General features: G+C 37.0%; 1 non-coding gene across 1 annotated transcript; it reads right to left on the bottom strand.

Moving 5' to 3' along the window:
* Positions 1–1,219: 1,219 nt before the first annotated feature.
* LOC149837787 (small nucleolar RNA R71) lies at positions 1,220–1,325 on the bottom strand. Its single transcript, XR_016432259.1, has one exon. It is a non-coding gene; the product is annotated as a small nucleolar RNA R71 (small nucleolar RNA).
* Positions 1,326–18,701: the final 17,376 nt, after the last annotated feature.

Here is an 18,701-nt window from a genome sequence, read left to right as displayed (position 1 = left end):
GTGCAGGATAGCATAGGACTGGAGCCGAAGCAATTACGTGACACGAAGCACATAAAGATAGAAGATTTCTTTTCTTTTTGCTTTTATTTTTAGAATTAAGAATTTGATTGGGTTTGTAAATATTGCACTTTACGCCCTCTGCGAAGGGTATTCATTTGTTGTAATAGTTAGTTGTTTTTACCTTTTCTGAACATTTTACATTTCAATAATTCGGCAATAAAGAATAGTTTAGATTTGTGTACTTGAATACGAAATATTCCCGTTCCCTGAGTTCGACCCGGTCTCATCCACTAGTGAGAACCGGTTTTTATTATTTGATGTCTGGTTTTCACATGTTTTTCATATAAAAATCTTTTCAAAATTATAACGATTTAAAAGAAGACATCAAATTTTTGGCGCCGTTGCCGGGGAACGGCGTAATATTAGTATTCACTTTATTGCCTAGTGTTTGTGTTGCATTTAGGTTTAGAACCACGTATGTGCATATCGTAGAGACTAGCTTACTTTTCTGCACAGCCTACCTACTAGGATCCCCTTAGAGGTGACTGTGTACGATTGGTACCGTACACATAGATTTTATATTTCTTTTGCATAATCTCTGTTATGTGTACTTGCGTGGTGATTGTTTAGTTTTTGTTGTTTTTAGTTTACTCGCTTTGTGGTTTGCGTGGTTTGGCCGCTTAGTGCGTTAGTTAGGTAGAAAACCAAAAGTTAGGACGTGAGCTACACCGGTCTACTACGAGGTGTATGCAAGGGAGACGCTCACTTGACCCTGAGCTGGTAGAGCCGATTGAGGACCACGAGTCCCTTATTAGGAGAGCCCAGAGATCTGCAACCATGGCTGAGAATCAGCAGATTACTCGTCCTCTGAGGGAGTATTTCATGCCCAACACTTACACTCCCGCCTCCTGCATCACAAGACCTGATGTAGGAGCAAACCATTTTGAGATAAAGGCCAGTGTGATCCAAATGTTACCCTCGTTTTATGGCCTTAGCAATGAAGACCCATATCGTCATCTCGATGAATTTTTAGAGATTTGCTCGACAGTGCGAATCAACAACTTTGGAGATGACGCGATGAGGTTGACCCTATTCCCCTTCTCTCTAAAGGACAAAGCGAAGAGTTGGTTAAAATCATTAGATACTGTTTGAATTACCACTTGGGAACATATGCAAAGAGAATTTTTAAAGAAATATTTCCCAATTGGTAAAACGAACCAGTTTTGTAAAGCGATAACCAGTTTTTCCCAAATTGAGGGAGAACAGTTTCATGAGTCATGGGAGAGATTGAAAGATCTTCTCCGCAAGTGTCCCCACCACTAGCTGCCTCGCTGGCAACTGGTGCAATATTTCTATGACGGTCTTACTGAAAAGAACCGTCAAATGGTGGTTGCCGCGTGTGGGGGCACATTTATGCTCAAAAGTGAGGATGAAGCATGGTCGCTTTTTAAGACATTGAGCGAGAATTCGATGCACCATGCGACAGCCTCACGGTTCGATAGGGCTGCACCTGCACAGGATAGCATTAAGAAGGCAGGTATTTTCGAGTTAGGGATGAACCTTGAGTTAAGCAACAAGGTCGACCAACTGTCCCATAAATTAGATCAGTTCTTGTTGGGTCCCTCCCCTGCCATGCAGATGTGCGCGTTGTGTGCGAGTCCTGCACACCATGTCTTCGAGTGCCCAGTTGCGCCACAACATCCTGAGTTTGTCCAAGAACAAGCTCAGATGGCTCAAAACTTCGCTAGGCCCGTACCTAATCCATTTTCCAACACTTATAACCCGGGCTGGCGAAATCATCCCAATTTCTCATGGCACAACTCACAGATCCACCCCCCCAACCCTTCCCAGAGTCAACCAAGTCAAGGCGGTTATGCGCCTGGATTTCAAAGATCCAGTTATCCCCCAGTCCAACCTGTTTATATTCAACCCCAGTCTCATGAGCCTTTACATAGTCAATCTTTTGAGGATAAGATTTTGCAAGCTTTGAGCTCACATACCCAGTCTATTGCAAAATTAGAGACTCAAATGGGGCAGCTCGTCGAGGCACTTAGCAGGCGAAGTGAGGGGACATTGCCTAGCCAGCCTATTGTCAACCCTAAGGGAAAGGAACCCATGCGCAGCTTGCATATGACCGATGCACATAAAGAGCAAGCTCAAGTAGTAACCCTTAGAAGTGGGAAGCAATACCAAGCGAGGGAGACTACAAAAGAAAGAGAGAAGATAAGCGAGAAGCAGTCTGTTTCTAATATTTTACCTCAGGAAAGTGAGAAGGTTCTTCCATCTGAGCCTTCACCATCCTACGTTCCCAAAGCCCCCTTTCCTGAGGCGTTAGAAAGGCCAAAAGCATTAGGTAAATCCGGAGTGAACATGCAAGAGATGCTTGAGAGATTCAAGCACGTTCAGATAAACCTCCCTTTACTAGATGCCATCCAACAGGTCCCTGCATATGCAAAGTTCCTCAAAGAACTTTGTATACAGAAAAGGAAGTCGATGTCCCATGTGCAGAAAAAGATTTATTTAACTGGGCAGGTGAGTGCAGTATTGCAACATCAAACCCCACCTAAGCTCAAGGACCCAGTGACTCCTATCATCTCATGTGTCATAGGAAACATCACTGTTGGGCGTGCATTGCTCGACCTTGGGGCAAGTGTTAACATCTTGCCGGGTTTCTTTTATGACCAATTTGGATTGAAAGAGATGAAACCTACACCTATGACTCTTCAGCTCGCAGATAGATCTATCAAGGTCCCAAGAGGGATACTTGAAGATGTTTTAGTCAAGGTGGAGGATTGTTATTTCCCTGTCGACTTCGTGATATTAGATATGGAGGGAGTTGATAGCCCACAGCAGACTCCTATTATTCTCGGTCGCCCCTTCCTAGCTACCGCCAATGCGTGCATCAATTGCCGCACTAGTGCGATGGATGTGTCATTCGGAAATAGGAAGATACGGCTAAACATTTTTCGTGCTGCTATGGGGCCTGCTGTTGAGGAGGCTTCTTTCGAGGTTGATGTCATTCAAGACCTCGTAGAAGCAGAATATGCTTGGTTATTGAGTAATCCACCTCATGAGGAGGCTAAGGAATCATTAGATGAGGATCACCTAGAATTACGTGAAAATCAGATAGGTGAGTTGAGTTGGATCGGGCACTTCGAGCCATATAGAGGTAGACAGGATGGGAACATAGTGCGCAGTGTCACAGATGACACTATTTTTCATAGAGAGCCCGATTGAGTTTGACTTCATGTCCATTGATCTCATGGACGATGAAGGATTTTTCCAGGGATCCGTCTGGCTGGGGACGTGAAACTTAGCGCTTTATGGGAGGCAACCCATATCTTGTATATTATTAGATTTGCTTAGAATTTATAGATTTTATTTTGTTTTTACTTTTTCGTTTTATTCATGAGTTTTTCATGTTCTTTTTGTTTCATTCATGAGTTTCATGTTTTATCATGTATACATTGCATTCATTACATTCATAGAACGTGTATTTTTTAATTCATGTCAGGTCATTCTACTCTTTTCCCTCATTTAATTTCTCTCATGTGCATTCACGTAGTTTCATATAAGCATGGGGGAGTGCCACTGGGACAGTGTCATTCAAGCATGGGGGAGGGTGTAGTTTGCACACCTGGATATTTCTGTTTACGTTCTTGCACATGTTTACACATCTCTCATGAAAAGTAGATTTTTAAAGAAAGAGTTTGAACTTATATGAATGTTATTTCAAATTTGATGTTTTTAGATGATTTTTAAGCCCCACGAAAAATTTTTCTGACATAGATCTAAAAATTATGGTTGTTTATGTGGATTTCAAAGAAATGATGATAGATACATGTTAGAATTTATTTTGAATTGCAAATATGAATATGCACAATTCTATTTTTTTGAAAAACTAAGCAAATGAACAAAAGTGTAAAAAAGAGCTCAAAAGAGAAAAAAATAGCATGCGTTAGGTTGTTTGGATAATTCCATAATCCTTAGTAGATGGAACTTAGATGTAAGTTGAAACTTTTAATTCCATTTTTGAAAAGGAGAGTGGAAAACTTCATGATCCTAAATAACTGAGAACAGATATAAGTTGAAATGTTTGACTCTCATGTTATAAAGGTGAATGAAGGAAGTCACTTTTATGTCTTAGTTAATATCTTTTGGTATGCATTGAAAAAGTATAGAAGATATTGACATTGCACAAGGCATAAAAGCAGACCACACACAAGCTATAAGAGAAGAATGAATACGCAAAAAGAAAAAGCGTGAAAAAAATGAAAAAATTGAGAAAAGAGCTGAAAAAGAAAGAAAACTTCAGTGCTTAGAAGTGCGATTGAGAAAACCTATGCAGAAAACATATGTGTGAGGATAAGTAAATAATAATATGTTTTTATTGGATTTTCTAAGAATAAAACATAAATAATTGTGATATTTAGAAAAGTGAAAGAAATTCTTTTTCTGTGGTGGTATATAAAAGACTCTAATTATGTTTTGATTTTGAAATAACAGGAAATATTTATAAAAACAAAGTCTTTAATTACCTACTGATTATGAGGATGTGTAATATTATGCATACAAGACAGAGATGTTTGTGGGTAGCATCACTGCAAACCCTCACGAGACATTACTCGTCCACTAGGGTAACCCTGGGGTTGAAAGGGCTTGTTGCATGAGCTAAATGCAACCGTGATTCCTACGAAAGTGAGTTAGGTGATAGTTTGATTTCTTGCATTTTTCTGGTTTGCTCGAGAACTAGAAAAACATAAGCATGGGGTTATTTGATCATGCATATATTTTAGGGATAATTCATAGAAAAATATGCATGATTTCATGAGAAAATGATTTAAAAACCCAATTTTATGTTAGTTTCGAGTAAAAGTGCTAAAATGATTTAAAAATAAAAAATGCATGAAAAATAGTTTAATTTTACATTTTAATGCTTATTTTAGTTTTTGTCATAATTGTAGTTGTTTAGTTTTTGAAAATCATAAAAAAATTAGATTTCAAATAGACTTAGTTTTATAATTTCTAGAACATAGTCACTTTGAGTTGTTTTGCAAATACTTTTTGAAGAGAGGTTTTGAAATGGAATTCTTTGAAATAAGATGGACTTATGGAAAAATTTTCAAAATTATAAATACCATACGTAGGGGGAAGAGAGGCTTGTCTTCTCTTTTATGCTTTTGCCTTCTCTTCTAACCCTTCCCCTTCACCTTGTTTCTTTCCTCCTTCTTCTCCTTCTCCCTTGATCTCTCTTCTTTCTCAATCCGGTGGAGGCATCCAGCTACGGTAATGGCATATAGGAGGATTCCACTTCTCTTCTAATCCTTCCAGTTCGGTAAGTTCTTCTTCTTCTTCTTCTTCTCCTTTTCTAATTCCAGTTTCAATTTTATTTTTAGTCAAATGTAAGCATGAGCATCTGAATTTTTTTAGCATATTTTCATTCATAGATTCATTGTGAGCATTAGTTCTATTTCTAATTGTTTTTGTTTACTGTTTGTTTGTTTTTAAGTTTTTTCTTAGCATTGCAGTGTGCGTACAGGTAGCCGTGAGATTTTTTTTAGTTTACTTTGATCTCAAATCTAATGTTCCTTTTTAATCTTAGAATTTAGGAATTTATCTTTCAGTCAATTGCATTTTAAAAATCATCACGAAATCCTCTATAGCAAGCTGCCAGAAATCTGTTTCATATTTGCTGAAATTACTTCAGCATTTATTTTTTTCACTGTGGAAGAAAAAATTGATCAGCCGTGAAAAGCAAAAGTGCTTTAGCCAGATTAATTTCAAAATTATCAAAAGATCCTTAGATTCACGATGAAATCCTCTGCTATTTCACCGTGAAAGTGGAATCTGGCATCCTCATTGCTGAATAATATTGAAATCAAACAGAAAAAAATAAATCCACCGGAAGTGCGTTGTGGTTTACTCTGATCTGAATCTGTCGCCGGATTTCATACAGCATCGCAAGTATAGATGATCCAGATCATCTGGATCTGGATCAATTATTTGTTCTATTTTTGGTTCATCTGAGATCATCTGGATCCAGATCATCTGGATCATCTGCAAGACACCGGAAATTCCAACGATAGAATAAATCTTGATCTGCCGTAATATCTATCCGGCAGATTCATTCCGGTGGATTTCAAATTTTATAATATGAGAAAGTTACCTTCCAGTAAACATATATGATGTTGTGTCCCTTTCTGGTCGATGCATTTTCTTTTGGTGAATGATTTTGCTGAGTGAAAATACATTGAATCAATGATATTGATATTTCTCATTCACGATTGAGAATCGTAAATAATTACATTTTTCTGGTGGCTACTGTTCACTACATCTTCCGGTAAACATTACTTATGTTGGAAATAACAGTAAATGTTTTGTTTTAAAATTTGATCGGATGTCTGAATCTCATATGAAGGGGGAAATTACCGATTTTTGAATCTGACTACTATTTTCCAAAGCTGATTGAATTTGATTTCTTATTTTATCAAATAGTTGAACTTTGAATCAAATTCAGTATATCAAAATTATCTCTTTGTTAACTGTTATTCTGGCAAGAGTGATGTGGTATTGGACCAGTTGATTGGATATCCGGATCCGGTTTGAGATAGCGAATTATCGGATGATAATACTTTGCTGATATTTTTTTAGATAGATACTACTTAGTAATTAGATTACTTAGTGTGTTGATATTAGATTTCTTAGTTAATTGATTAACTCATTGTTAGATTACATAGTTGCTAATCATTTTGCTATTAAAAATAGTTTAGTTAAGAAAGATAATCAGCATTGTTAATTACTTTGTAATTAGTTAGTTAGATTTAATAAAAAAAAATATATATATATATCATTTGCATTTAAAATTGTCATTTCGATTTCTTTAATGATTTTTTTCGTATTCTTAGCATTTAGTTAGTATATTTTGTTTAGTACATTCTATTTCTTCTTTCTTTGGTACTGCTTGTGTTCATTTGAATTGTGCAGGATAGCATAGGACTGGAGCCGAAGCAATTACGTGACACGAAGCACATAAAGATAGAAGATTTCTTTTCTTTTTGCTTTTATTTTTAGAATTAGGAATTTGATTGGGTTTGTAAATATTGCACTTTACGCCCTCTACGAAGGGTATTCATTTGTTGTAATAGTTAGTTGTTTTTACCTTTTCTGAACATTTTACATTTCAATAATTCAGAAATAAAGAATAGTTTAGATTTGTGTACTTGAATACGAAATATTCCCGTTCCCTGAGTTTGACCCGGTCTCATCCACTAGTGAGAACCAGTTTTTATTATTTGATGTCTGTTTTTCACATGTTTTTCATATAAAAATCTTTTCAAAATTACAACGATTTAAAAGAAGACATCAAGTCCTCAACACCGGATCCTTCTTTCCCCGGTGGTACTATTCATGGTTCAAGAACTTCTCTCGTATGTTTCCGGACCACTTGGACGATTGTGGGTTAGAACTGGCATTTGTAGTGGGAAAGCAGACAGTCAACGGCAATTTGATCCATACATTAGCAGAACGGTGGAATCCGAGCACTTCTACTTTCTGGTTCCCATGGGGAGAAATGACGTTGCTGATAGATGAATTTTCAAAAATCATGGGATTACCTGACCCAGCTGGTCAGCCTGGAGATCCATTGGAGAAGCAGTTTTTGATTAATGTCAAGGGTTTGGATCCCCAAGACGCTTTAGCTCGCATGACAGGACGCAAGTCTTGGCCATTGATCGAAGAAGATGGAAACAAATATGTGGACCTGCTCAAAATCTATAGATAGTATGAGGCATTTGTGGAAGTCAGTTCCTTATCTCGAACAACTCGAGAGAGAATCCAACATGCGATGGTCTTATGTATTGTGGGATTAGCTCTCTTTCCCGATGGACGAAATTACATAGATATCAAGATAGTCCAACTTCTACGAAGATGGGGAAGTCGATGGCCGCACTCGCTTTTCTATACCAAGGGCTGACCCGTTTCACGCTCGGAGAATCAATTCTAGTCGAAGGGTGCACTTATGCATTGCAATCTTTGTTCCTTCGGCATGTGTCAGCCCGAGCCAGTTCATTCAGATACAATGGTGAAAAGCTTCTTCCAGTTGCACGATATCGGTTCCTGATCGACAACCTTCAGGAGGAAGAAGTCGTATGGGACTACTTTGATCGTCAGGAATCACCTCCCATATATACTTATGCATATGGCAAGTGGTTCAGACTACTTGGCCCATTCTTCTGCGCATACTACCATCCGGAGCGGTGTGTCAGACAGTTCCCTCAAAGACAGAAGCACATAGAAATTCGCCCACTATCAGGGATCTTGTCAGAGTTCGATCTCACATCAGATCAGTGGTCCGGAGCATACCATTCTGCCAGACATGGCTGAGATTCTTTTGTCACTCTCACTATTTTTCCTGGTCCTCGAGTGTCCTTTGATTATCAGGAGTGGTGAAAATTTGTCTATCTCCCTCCCCTCTGTCAAATGTATTATTAAAATCATATTTTCAATAAAATTCCTTTAATCTTCATTTCACTTTGATTTGACGACCTCGCCTAGGTAACAAGGCATATTTTTAGTTGTTTATTTTGCAAAGAATAGCAGCGCAATTGTCGTAACTCCAGTGATGACTCAATCCCTAGTAATGGGATATTATTTCAATTGTCTACCAAAATTCTCAACAAATATTCTTCTCCAATCAAATCTCTTTCAAAAGCCTAACCATCAATTTTGCCCTGCAGAGAGTATTCGTGATATTAAATGGTTCAGACAAGGTCAAGAAAGAAAATTGCATCAGTCAAAGGCGTCGCATATTCAGTAGCCTCAGAAGAAGAAATGGACTCACCTCGATCAATCTAGAGTCAGGGTCAGCAGGCGGATGATGGCATCGATCCCCAAATGTATGTCATGTTTAAGAAAATGATGACCAAAATACTGGCAGAACAAACCGAAGCTAGTACAGAAAAGATTCAGGTCAGGCAAAGGGCAAAAGGCCAGTCAGTCAAGAAATGTTTGAAGCTATCCAAGAAACATATCCAACATGAAGATGCATCTCATGAATCAGGATCGGTAGGTGACACTGATAAAGAGTATGAAGTTCAGCAAGCACTTCAAAGATCCTCTCATAGACAAGAGACAACCTATAAATTGAAAAATCAAGCAATGGATGATCCAATCCAAATACAACTGAAGAAAATGGCAAAGAAGATTAAAGATTTAGAAGCCCGCGACAAGGGAAAGAAGGTCTTCACGAGCAAAGACCTCTACAAGAGCATCACCCGTCAGGAATAATCAAGATCCAAAAAAGAAGACGAATCCCGCCTTCTTTGTCAATGCCAACCGCAATGGGTGCAAAGATAACAATGGCAATCATACAAGTCAGAAAGAGAAATCTCTAAAGTAGAGTGGAAAATTGAATCAATAGAAAGAAAAGATAAAGCGGGACGGCTGGGATTGCGATCGCCAGTTTACTCCTCTCGAGCAGTCTCTCGATGAAATCCTTGAATATATGTTGGCCAAGGAATTGGTAATGCTTCCAAGAGTCACAAATCCTCCTACAGTCATGGGAAGATTCATAGACCAGTTTTGCAAATTCCATAGGGCGGTAGGGCATGATACCGACCACTGTTTCGACTTTAAGAACATTGTCCAAGATCATATCGACAAGAATTTCTTCGTTGAGAATAAGAAAGAATACCAGTCGACTGTCTTATCCAAGTCTCAGCAGAAATCAAGCACTCGACAAGAGGTCCAGCGTGATGATCCGAACCAGGATCGCAAGATGGCCCCATTGGATCAAATATTCGAGACTTTTCTGAAATATATGCTTGCAAAAGATACAGTCGGATCTCTGAAGGCTCACTTCACTCTTTCTGCCAATGATAGCAAAAGCAACAAGAAAAATCATGATCACTATTCAGAGGGATCTAAGGGCCAAAAAGGAAAGTTCTCCAACAATGATAGGCCTCTTCAATCTAGTCCTCAGCATAAAGAAAAAGATCAAGAAAAGCCAAAGCGCAAGGATTGAAGTACGGATCGAAAGTTCACCCCTCTGGACCAAACATTAGAGAGTGTTCTGGAATAGATACTCGCAAAAGATATGATCCGTTTACCTAAAGCAGCTGATCCCGCAACAAATCATGGGCAGATTCAAAGAAAGATTTTGCAAATTTCATTGGGCAGTAGGACATGACACTGAGAATTGTTTCATTCTGAAGAATATCATTCAAGATTGCATCGACAAGAATATCCCTATTGGAGATGAGGAAAATACCAGTTGACCATCCTGATCAAATTTTCCAAGAAACTGACAGCGTCAAGGCTATGTCATCTTTAATCAATACAGTCCCAGTTTTCTTACCAACTTGTTATTTCTTTTCAATAATCGAATAAATTATCCATTTTTCTCATAGACTTGATGTCACCTTTCACTCTCCTTCTCTGCAAAATGTTCTTTCATGAGGAATGACCTCTTCCGAGTCTCTTCTGAATCAATCAAAAGCAAGTTGCCGTATCACATTCAGAGAGCGCTCTTCGAACATCAATCATTTATCCTTTTGTTCAAAATATTCTTCCCCCATTACACTGGGGCATTTTTAATTTTTCATTTTATCTATAAATACCCTGTATGCAGGCAAGATCAAACAAATCTCTCATTTTGCACGCATATGCACCCATTTACATTCATTTGCATTTGCATGCATTCACCTGCATTCATCTGCATCAATTTGCATTTGCATCGAACTACCCATTCAGGGTAAGAGATAAATCCTGAGGCCCCGACAGTTGTCCAAGTCGTCGTGTGGGTGAAGACTAAAAATCTTCCATCAAAATCAATTAGTAATTCTTCAGAATCCAGTGATCGTGCTGGTAATTCTTCAAAAATCTAGTATTCGTGTTAGGTAATCTTTCAAAACCCAGTGCTCGTACTAGTAATCTTTCAAAATCCAGTATTCGTACTGGTAATTTTTCAAAACATAATGCTTATATCGGTACATTTTCGAAATTTGGTGTTTGCACTGGTACACTTTAAGATTCAGTGTCCACATTGATCTAGTTTTCCTTTGGGATTCGAGTTCCGACTCGAGTCTTCTTTCCTTCTAGTTGATCTAGTTTTCCTCCGGGATTCGAGTTCCGACTCGAATTTCCTTTCCTTCTAACCGGTTTAGTTTTCCTTCGAGATTTGAGTTCCGACTCGAATCTTCTTCCCTTCCAGTTAATCTAGTTTTCCTCCGAGATCCGAGTTCCGACTTAAATTTCCTTTCCTTCTAACCGGTCTAGTTTTCCTTTGGGACTCGAGTTCCGACTCGAGTCTTCTTTCCTTTTAGTTGATCTAGTTTTCCTCCAGAATTCGAGTTCCGACTCGAATTTCCTTTCCTTCTAACCGGTTTAGTTTTCCTTCGGGATTTGAGTTCTGACTCAAATCTTCTTTCCTTCCAGTTAATCTAGTTTTCCTCCGGGATCCGAGTTCGGACTCGAATTTTCTTTTCTTCTAACCGGTCAAGTTTTCTTTTGGGATTCGAGTTCCAACTCGAGTCTTCTTTCCTTCTAGTTAACCAAGTTTTCCTCCGAGATTCGAGTTCTGACTCGAATTTTCTTTCCTTTCAAGTTGATCTAGTTTTTCTTTAGGATTCGGGTTCTGACTCGAATTTCTTTTCCTTCCACAATGGATTTAGTTTTCCTTTGAAGATTCGGGTTCCGACCTGAGTTTTCTTTTCCTTCAGAGTTGGTCTAGAAAATTAGAGTTCCGACTTGAATTTTCTTCCAAATCCAATCCGCCTAACTTTTCTTTAAAAGTTTGAACTTCTACCCAAACTATCCTACGAGTTGGTCTAGAAGATCCGAGTTCCGACTCGAATTTTCTTTCAAAATCCAATTCATCTAGTTTTTCCTTGAAAAGTTGAATTCTGATTCGAATCTTCCCTCAAAGACCCAGTTTAACACCTGGTCCATTAAAAGCTCACAAGTTGGAATCATTCCTCCTTAAACTATGATCCTTAGGTTAAATCCCTTTGGAATTGATAGTTCGTAGGTCGAACCCCTGCGGAACCAATGTCGTTCTCAATTGAACCAATGTCGTTCTTAGGCTGAATCCCTACAGAACCCATGTTGTTCCCAATGAATCAATGTCGTTCTCAACTGAAGCAATGTCGTTCTTAGGCTGAATCCCTAAAGAATCCATGTCGTTCCCAATAAACCAATTCACAATTTTGACCTCCAGGTCATCCAATTTCCAATTTCCAATTTCAAACTTCAAATTTCAAATTTCCAATTTCGACCTTTAATCAATTTCCAATTTCGAATTTCAAATTTCAAATTTCAAACTTTCAAATTTCCAATTTCCAAATGTCCAACTTCCAATTTCCAATTTTTAAATTTCCAATTTCCAATTTTTAAATTTTGAAATTTTGAAATTTCCAATTTTTAAATCTCCAATTTCCAATTTTTAAACTTTCAATTTCTAATTTCCAATTTCCAATTTTTAAACTTCCAATTTCCAATTTCCAATTTCCAATTTCCAATTTCCAATTTCCAATTTCCAATTTCCAATTTCCAATTTTTAAATTTCCATTTTTTAAATCTCCAATTTCCAATTTTTAAACTTCCAATTTCTAATTTCCAATTTCCAATTTTCAATTTCTAATTTCTGACTCCCAATTCTCTATTTCAACCTTCGGGTCACTAAAATTCTAATTTCGACCTTTGGGTCATTCAAATCCTCAACTTCGACCTTCGGGTTATTCAATTTTTCAATCTCAACCTTTGATTTCCCATTTCAATCCCTTGTGTCGTTCGACTCCCAATTTCGATCTTCGGGTCATGTAATTCTCAAATCTTGACCTTCGGATCATCCAATTTGATCAATCAGGCCTCTGGGCCGCCCACTCTATCAGATTCTCAATTCAAGCCTTCGGGTTACAATCTTACCAACATCAGTCATGCTCCTACCTTCGGTTTACAACTTTATCAATACCTATCACTTTACAAGCCTTCGGGTTACAACTTCATTAATGTCAATCATTTTCAAATCCTGCTTTCGAGCTGGTCGGTCAACAAATCCTGCTTTCGAGCTGGTCGGTCAACAAATCCTGCTTTCGAGCTGGTCGGTCAACAAATCCTGCTTTCGAGCTGGTCGGTCAACAAATCCTGCTTTCGAACTGGTCGGTCAACAAATCCTGCTTTAGAGCTGGTCGGTCAACAAATCCTGCTTTCGAGCTGGTCGGTCAACAAATCCTGCTTTCGAGCTGGTCGGTCAACAAATCCTGCTTTCAAGCTGGTCGGTCAACAAATCCTGCTTTCGAGCTGGTCGGTCAACAAATCCTGATTTTGAGCTGGTCGGTCAACAAATCCTGCTTTCGAGTTGGTCGGTCAACAAATCCTGCTTTCGAGCTGATCGGTCAACAAATCCTGCTTTCGAGCTGGTAAATCAAAACCAAACCTAACCTTCGAGTTGATCTCTTACTAAGTCTTTTCAGGATTCAGTTTAGTCATGGATGTGTTGCGCTTTCACAAAAGATTTCAAGAAAATTTCGTCAATTTGTCATTAAATATTTGTTGATTTCAAAAGCTTTATTGCAGAAAAATATTACCTCAGAATACCTTCAGTATTACTTCCGAAAGGACAAAGCTTTTGCGAAAAAGGATTTAAAGTTCCAAATCTTTCTATTGGCCAACCAAAAGGATGAAGAATAAATCCGCGATATGGCCAGCAAAGGAAATTCAATGTTGTTGCGAAGCCATAAGTGATCGATATTGATCGCAGTCAATGGCACATTTTTAAAGATCACTCTTGGAAAAAAAAGCAGTCGAAATATCCTGGGTGACACAAAAAAAATTCATACAATCTCCATATCTCCTCAATTACCTAAGCTGCAATTAAATATCTGCAAAAGGGATCTCTCAATTGTCGTCAAGATGAAGGCGAATTAGGCGAGTAGACCCCCGGGGCCAAAGAAGATTTGAATCATCTCCAAAATGACGGAGTTTGTGACGGATCCTTCCAGGGAAAGTTCAGAGCACCGTCAAGATGAAGGCGACTGCGATGAGCCTACCGACAAACCCTAAAGGATATTTAATTTTTGCTATCATTAAGAGATTTTCCGCCAAAGAGCTAATAACCGTCAATATAATCCCTGAGAGAAAAGAAGGATCAGAACATCTCTGAGATAAATGAGTTTGTGACGTACCCTTCCCCCCCAAAAAAAAAGAGAGAAAAGTCAGGACATCTTCAAAATGAAGGATGATGTAATTCCTGAAAAATCCAAGAGAGCTCCAATTCTGTTAAAAAGAGAGTGCAGAAAGATCATCGTGAGAAAAGAATCCCAGGATATTAGACTGCCGAATCTACCAAAAATCTTCTTTAAATTTTGTGAAATTCTATTATCAATATTCCTTCACCAATTGCTTTTACAATATCAAGAATACTCTCTTTTCTGCTCATATCAAGGAAATTGATAGCTTCCTTGAAAGAAAGCCAATCGCAAGCAATTGGAATTCGAATTTTGATTCTACGGAGTTAAGCTCAGTCGGAGGTAATACTTCAGGTAGAAAAGAGGGAATATTTTCAAAACAATATGCATCATTTTCAATCAACAATAATTTTCAACACTTTGACAATATGTTCTAGCTATCCTGGCATGAATCGAGAGCTTGAAGTTCATCTTTGGCGCATCCTGACATCAGTTGTTATCCCTTTTAGGACTTGATAACGGGAGTTTTCAAGATTCCTTCCTTTCTTTGGTATAATCTGAGCGCCTGGGCTCTAAGATTCGCACGCTTCTCTGTGTCCCCACTGTCCCACCATAGACAATCCAATTTCAGCTTGAGGTTAAGCCACCAATCATTTTCTCGCAAAAGGTCAGCAATTTCAAAAGTTATTTAGTCTCAGCAATGAGGTGCTCAAGATCAATCCCTTTTCAAGCTTTAGAGACCCAATTTTCCTTCCTTTTGCAAAACCCCTATTGGATTTATTGTGCAAAATCCGAAGGTTCCATCACGGTCTCTTCTTTCGAGGATTCCGTTCAGTTCTCTCCCGATCAGGTTAAGGGTATAAACCTGAGCCTCATTTGATGAGGTATTTCATTTCCCGATCAGGATAAACCTGAGCTTCATTTCGATGAGGTATTTTCATTTCTCGGTCAGGATAAGGGGTTAAACCTGAGCTTCATTTTGATGAGGTATTTCATTTCCCGGTCAGGTTAAAGGTTAAACCTGAGTTTCGTTTCTACATGAGGTATTTTCTGTCCCATCCAGGTTAAGGGAAAAACCTGAATCTCACTTCTTTTGAAGTAAAATTTTTCTTCTTTATTCTCCATTTCACACCTATCATGATCACCGTCAGAGTTGATTCTTTCATACCCAGCTAAAATTTTCCAAACTGGGGCATTTTTATAATCCAAATTTGGTGTGTTTTCTTTGCCACTAAGCTCAGCTTTCAACCGGCTTAGCAACAAAGAGGGGCATCTGTAAACACCCCAAATATTCACTCTTATCCAGTGCTCACATTTCATGTGTCATTGCATATCATTGCATGCATTCGGCATTCCATTTCATTGCATTGCATAGCATTGCATGTCATTACATCTCATTTTCGAGATCCAACACTCTTGTTTTCAAAATATTTAATCTAGATTTGAGTTTTTAAAACTTTTCTTTCAAAATCAATTTTAAAACCTCGGTTTTTAATCAACATTTTATCGTTTGCCAACCCCCAAGACCTTATATTTTGAAGTATTTTCTCATAAGACAAATCTGGATTCATTTTAAACTCAATTTCAATTTATTTCAATTCTCAGATGAGGCCCATTTAGGTGGTGTCGCTTCTGGATTTTTCAAAAATCTTAGAGTCCTAGTTGGATCAGGACTCTTTTTTCGGAGTCTTAGTCGGATCAAAACTCTACTTTTCACTACCTTTTTACCTGTCTTTGAAAAAAACCTTTCAAAATCTTCTGTTTTGGCCAAAATTTCAGAGTCCTAGTTGGATCAGGACTCTTCTTCAAGAGTCCAGTCGGATCAGGACTCTTCTTCAGGGTTTCAATTGGATTGGGACTCTAATCTTTTACAGCTATTTTATCCATTTTCAATCAAATCTTTCAAAATCTTTCAAAGTGAGTCATAAACTCAGATTTTCAGTCAAAACAGGACTCTGTTCAGAGAGTCCTAGTTGGATCAGGACTCTGATCCTAATTTCAATTTTGAAAGAATCTTTCAGAAATCTTTCAATCTACCAAAACTATTACACTTTTATCAAAGAATTTCAAAATTCTGAGATTTTATCTCAGAGTCCTGATCCAATCAGGACTATACCCCAGAGTCCTGATTGAAGTAGGATTCTATCCAAAATTGGTTTTTATACTTCATTTTCACTGGTTTTCAAAAGCTTTGCTTAAATTTCATCATTTGCTTATCAGAAAGCTAAAATTCTTAGAGTTCTAATCGAATCAGGACTCTTTCTCAGAGTCTTAATCAGATCAGGACTCTGAATCAAAACTTCGATTTCATCCTGTTTTTCAAAATTCTCTCATTACACGTGATTTACCCTTTTAATGTGTTAAATCCATGCTTTTAAAGGTAAAATCGAATTTCAGCCATTGATTCCCAAATCTTTATTTATTTATTTGTTTATTCATGTTTATTACACATTTTTCAGCATAGAAATTTTTTTTATTTTACTGTTTTAGTGTTTATTTTATTGTTTTTCATTAGTTAATGCATGTTTTCTCAAGATTCTTAGATTTCTGTGTGTTTTAAGTTTAGAACAATAAAGAGCATGCTATTTCGGACTGAAATACTTACTGTTAATGTCTGAGTTTTTTATATGTGTTACATGGATGTGTAAAAAAACTACTGTAAAAAAATCAGAGATTTTGGGATTCGGAAACTCTGTCAGAAAAATGAGACATCAAATCAGGTTTTTAAAACTTTAAAATCGTTGTTAAAATCAAAAGGGTAACTTGCTGTTATGATATTTTTCGCATACTATATCCGATTTGAGATTTGTAAAATGCCATGGATTCATATTAATTAGAGCTATCTACTGTGAAGTTTTGAGATTTTTTGATATTTGTTTATATTTTTCCTCTGACAGAAAGTGTGATTTTAAATTTAAAACTCGTTAGGGTTTACCAAAACTCTAATCAGACTTGTGTTGTTCATAGATCCCAAACCACAGATCCGATTCATGATCTGTAAATAGTGAATATTGTTATTTTCTGTCTACTGTTCACTGATAAAATGTCAACAAATTTTTATTAAGTTTGCTATTTATGTCTGTATTTTCAATCTTAAGTAGCTGTTTTAACCCCTGTTAGGTTTGATAGATTCTAGTTCAGATTGCCGGAAGGGTTTCTCCCTAACCGGAGATGCTTTTTCCGATCTGTAAATTGGGAAATATCTGTTTTTCTTCCTAGTTTATCTCTGGAAAATTTCAGAAGTTTTCGTGGAGAATTGACCTCTAATTTGGGTCTAACTCTGAAACTGGTTTGTGACCTAGGTCAAAAATAACATATTTTAGGGTTTTAATGCAATTTTTGGATTAAAACAATATTAAAAAATTATTTTTATGATTTCAATTTGATTTTAGGGATTAAACAAGAGCAAGTACCAATGTTTATGAAATTTAGAATCCGTTTGATGCCGGAATTAATCAAATTGCAAAAAAGGGTCCCTGAAAGATCTAGAGACACTGCCAAAATCACAAATTTTGTGATATTCTTGGATTTTCGTGCATAAGCATGTATTTTTAGGGTTTAGTCATGTTTAGAATCATATTAGGGTAGTTCATGTTTAATTTTATGTGTACTTGATCCATAAAACCAAGTTTTTACCAAAATCTATTTCAAAAAAACCTGATTTCAAGGCCATAGTCTTGCTATCAGGGGCAATTTGGTCATTTGACCTCAATTTGGAAATCCCTAAACTTAGTTTTCATATTTTTAAGCATGTCATATCTTATTTAGCTTGATTTAATTTTATTTGAACTTCAAAACTTGCATTTTACCAAATATCTTTCTGAAAACCCTAATTTCAAGGCCATAGTCTTGTTATTAGGGGTATTTTGGTCATTTTGACTCCCAATTTCGAAATTTCATATATTATCTTTGTTATTTATTCAATTTTATTTCATATTTTATCATTTTGATTTAAGGGAATCATGGCAAAAGGCTTATATCTAGTAAAATCCAACAATTTCTAGATATTACTAGATAAATCTAGCAAAGCCAACATAATTTCACTAACCAGTTTTTCTAGTTTTGCAGGAACATTGAAGACTTTATTTTCCTTTATTTTCTGTATTTAAATTTGATTAGTGATGTAAATTGTAATTAATTTTGGAATAAGATTTCAATTTCTGCATAGAATAGGATGCATTGCATATAGTTTTAAACTTTGATATATAACAGCTATGTATGCCAATTCATGCATATTTTTACCAATTCACTATGGTCTACACGAATGGCAAATGCACTAGCTCTTATGGAGTTGACAAACTTGGTGGAATTTGTATATATGGCCATAGTCAGAATACGAATGATACCTACATTTGTAATCTTCGTATTAGCCACATTCAGCCTACACTCTTAGGCTAACTTCAAAATGCACTGCATTTCTCAAAAATACAAATAGATTTTCTCAATTTCTCAAAATCAAGTATTTCAAATCCATATTCATTCAATTCACGCATTTACAAATTCCATTTTCAATTCAGA

Source organism: Nuphar pumila, chromosome 5 (assembly GCF_984573655.1).
Source record: "Nuphar pumila chromosome 5, dmNupPumi1.hap1.1, whole genome shotgun sequence".
Classification (NCBI taxonomy): domain Eukaryota; kingdom Viridiplantae; phylum Streptophyta; class Magnoliopsida; order Nymphaeales; family Nymphaeaceae; genus Nuphar; species Nuphar pumila.
Note: the sequence above shows the minus strand (reverse complement) of the source record. Positions and strands in the feature narration are given on the sequence as shown.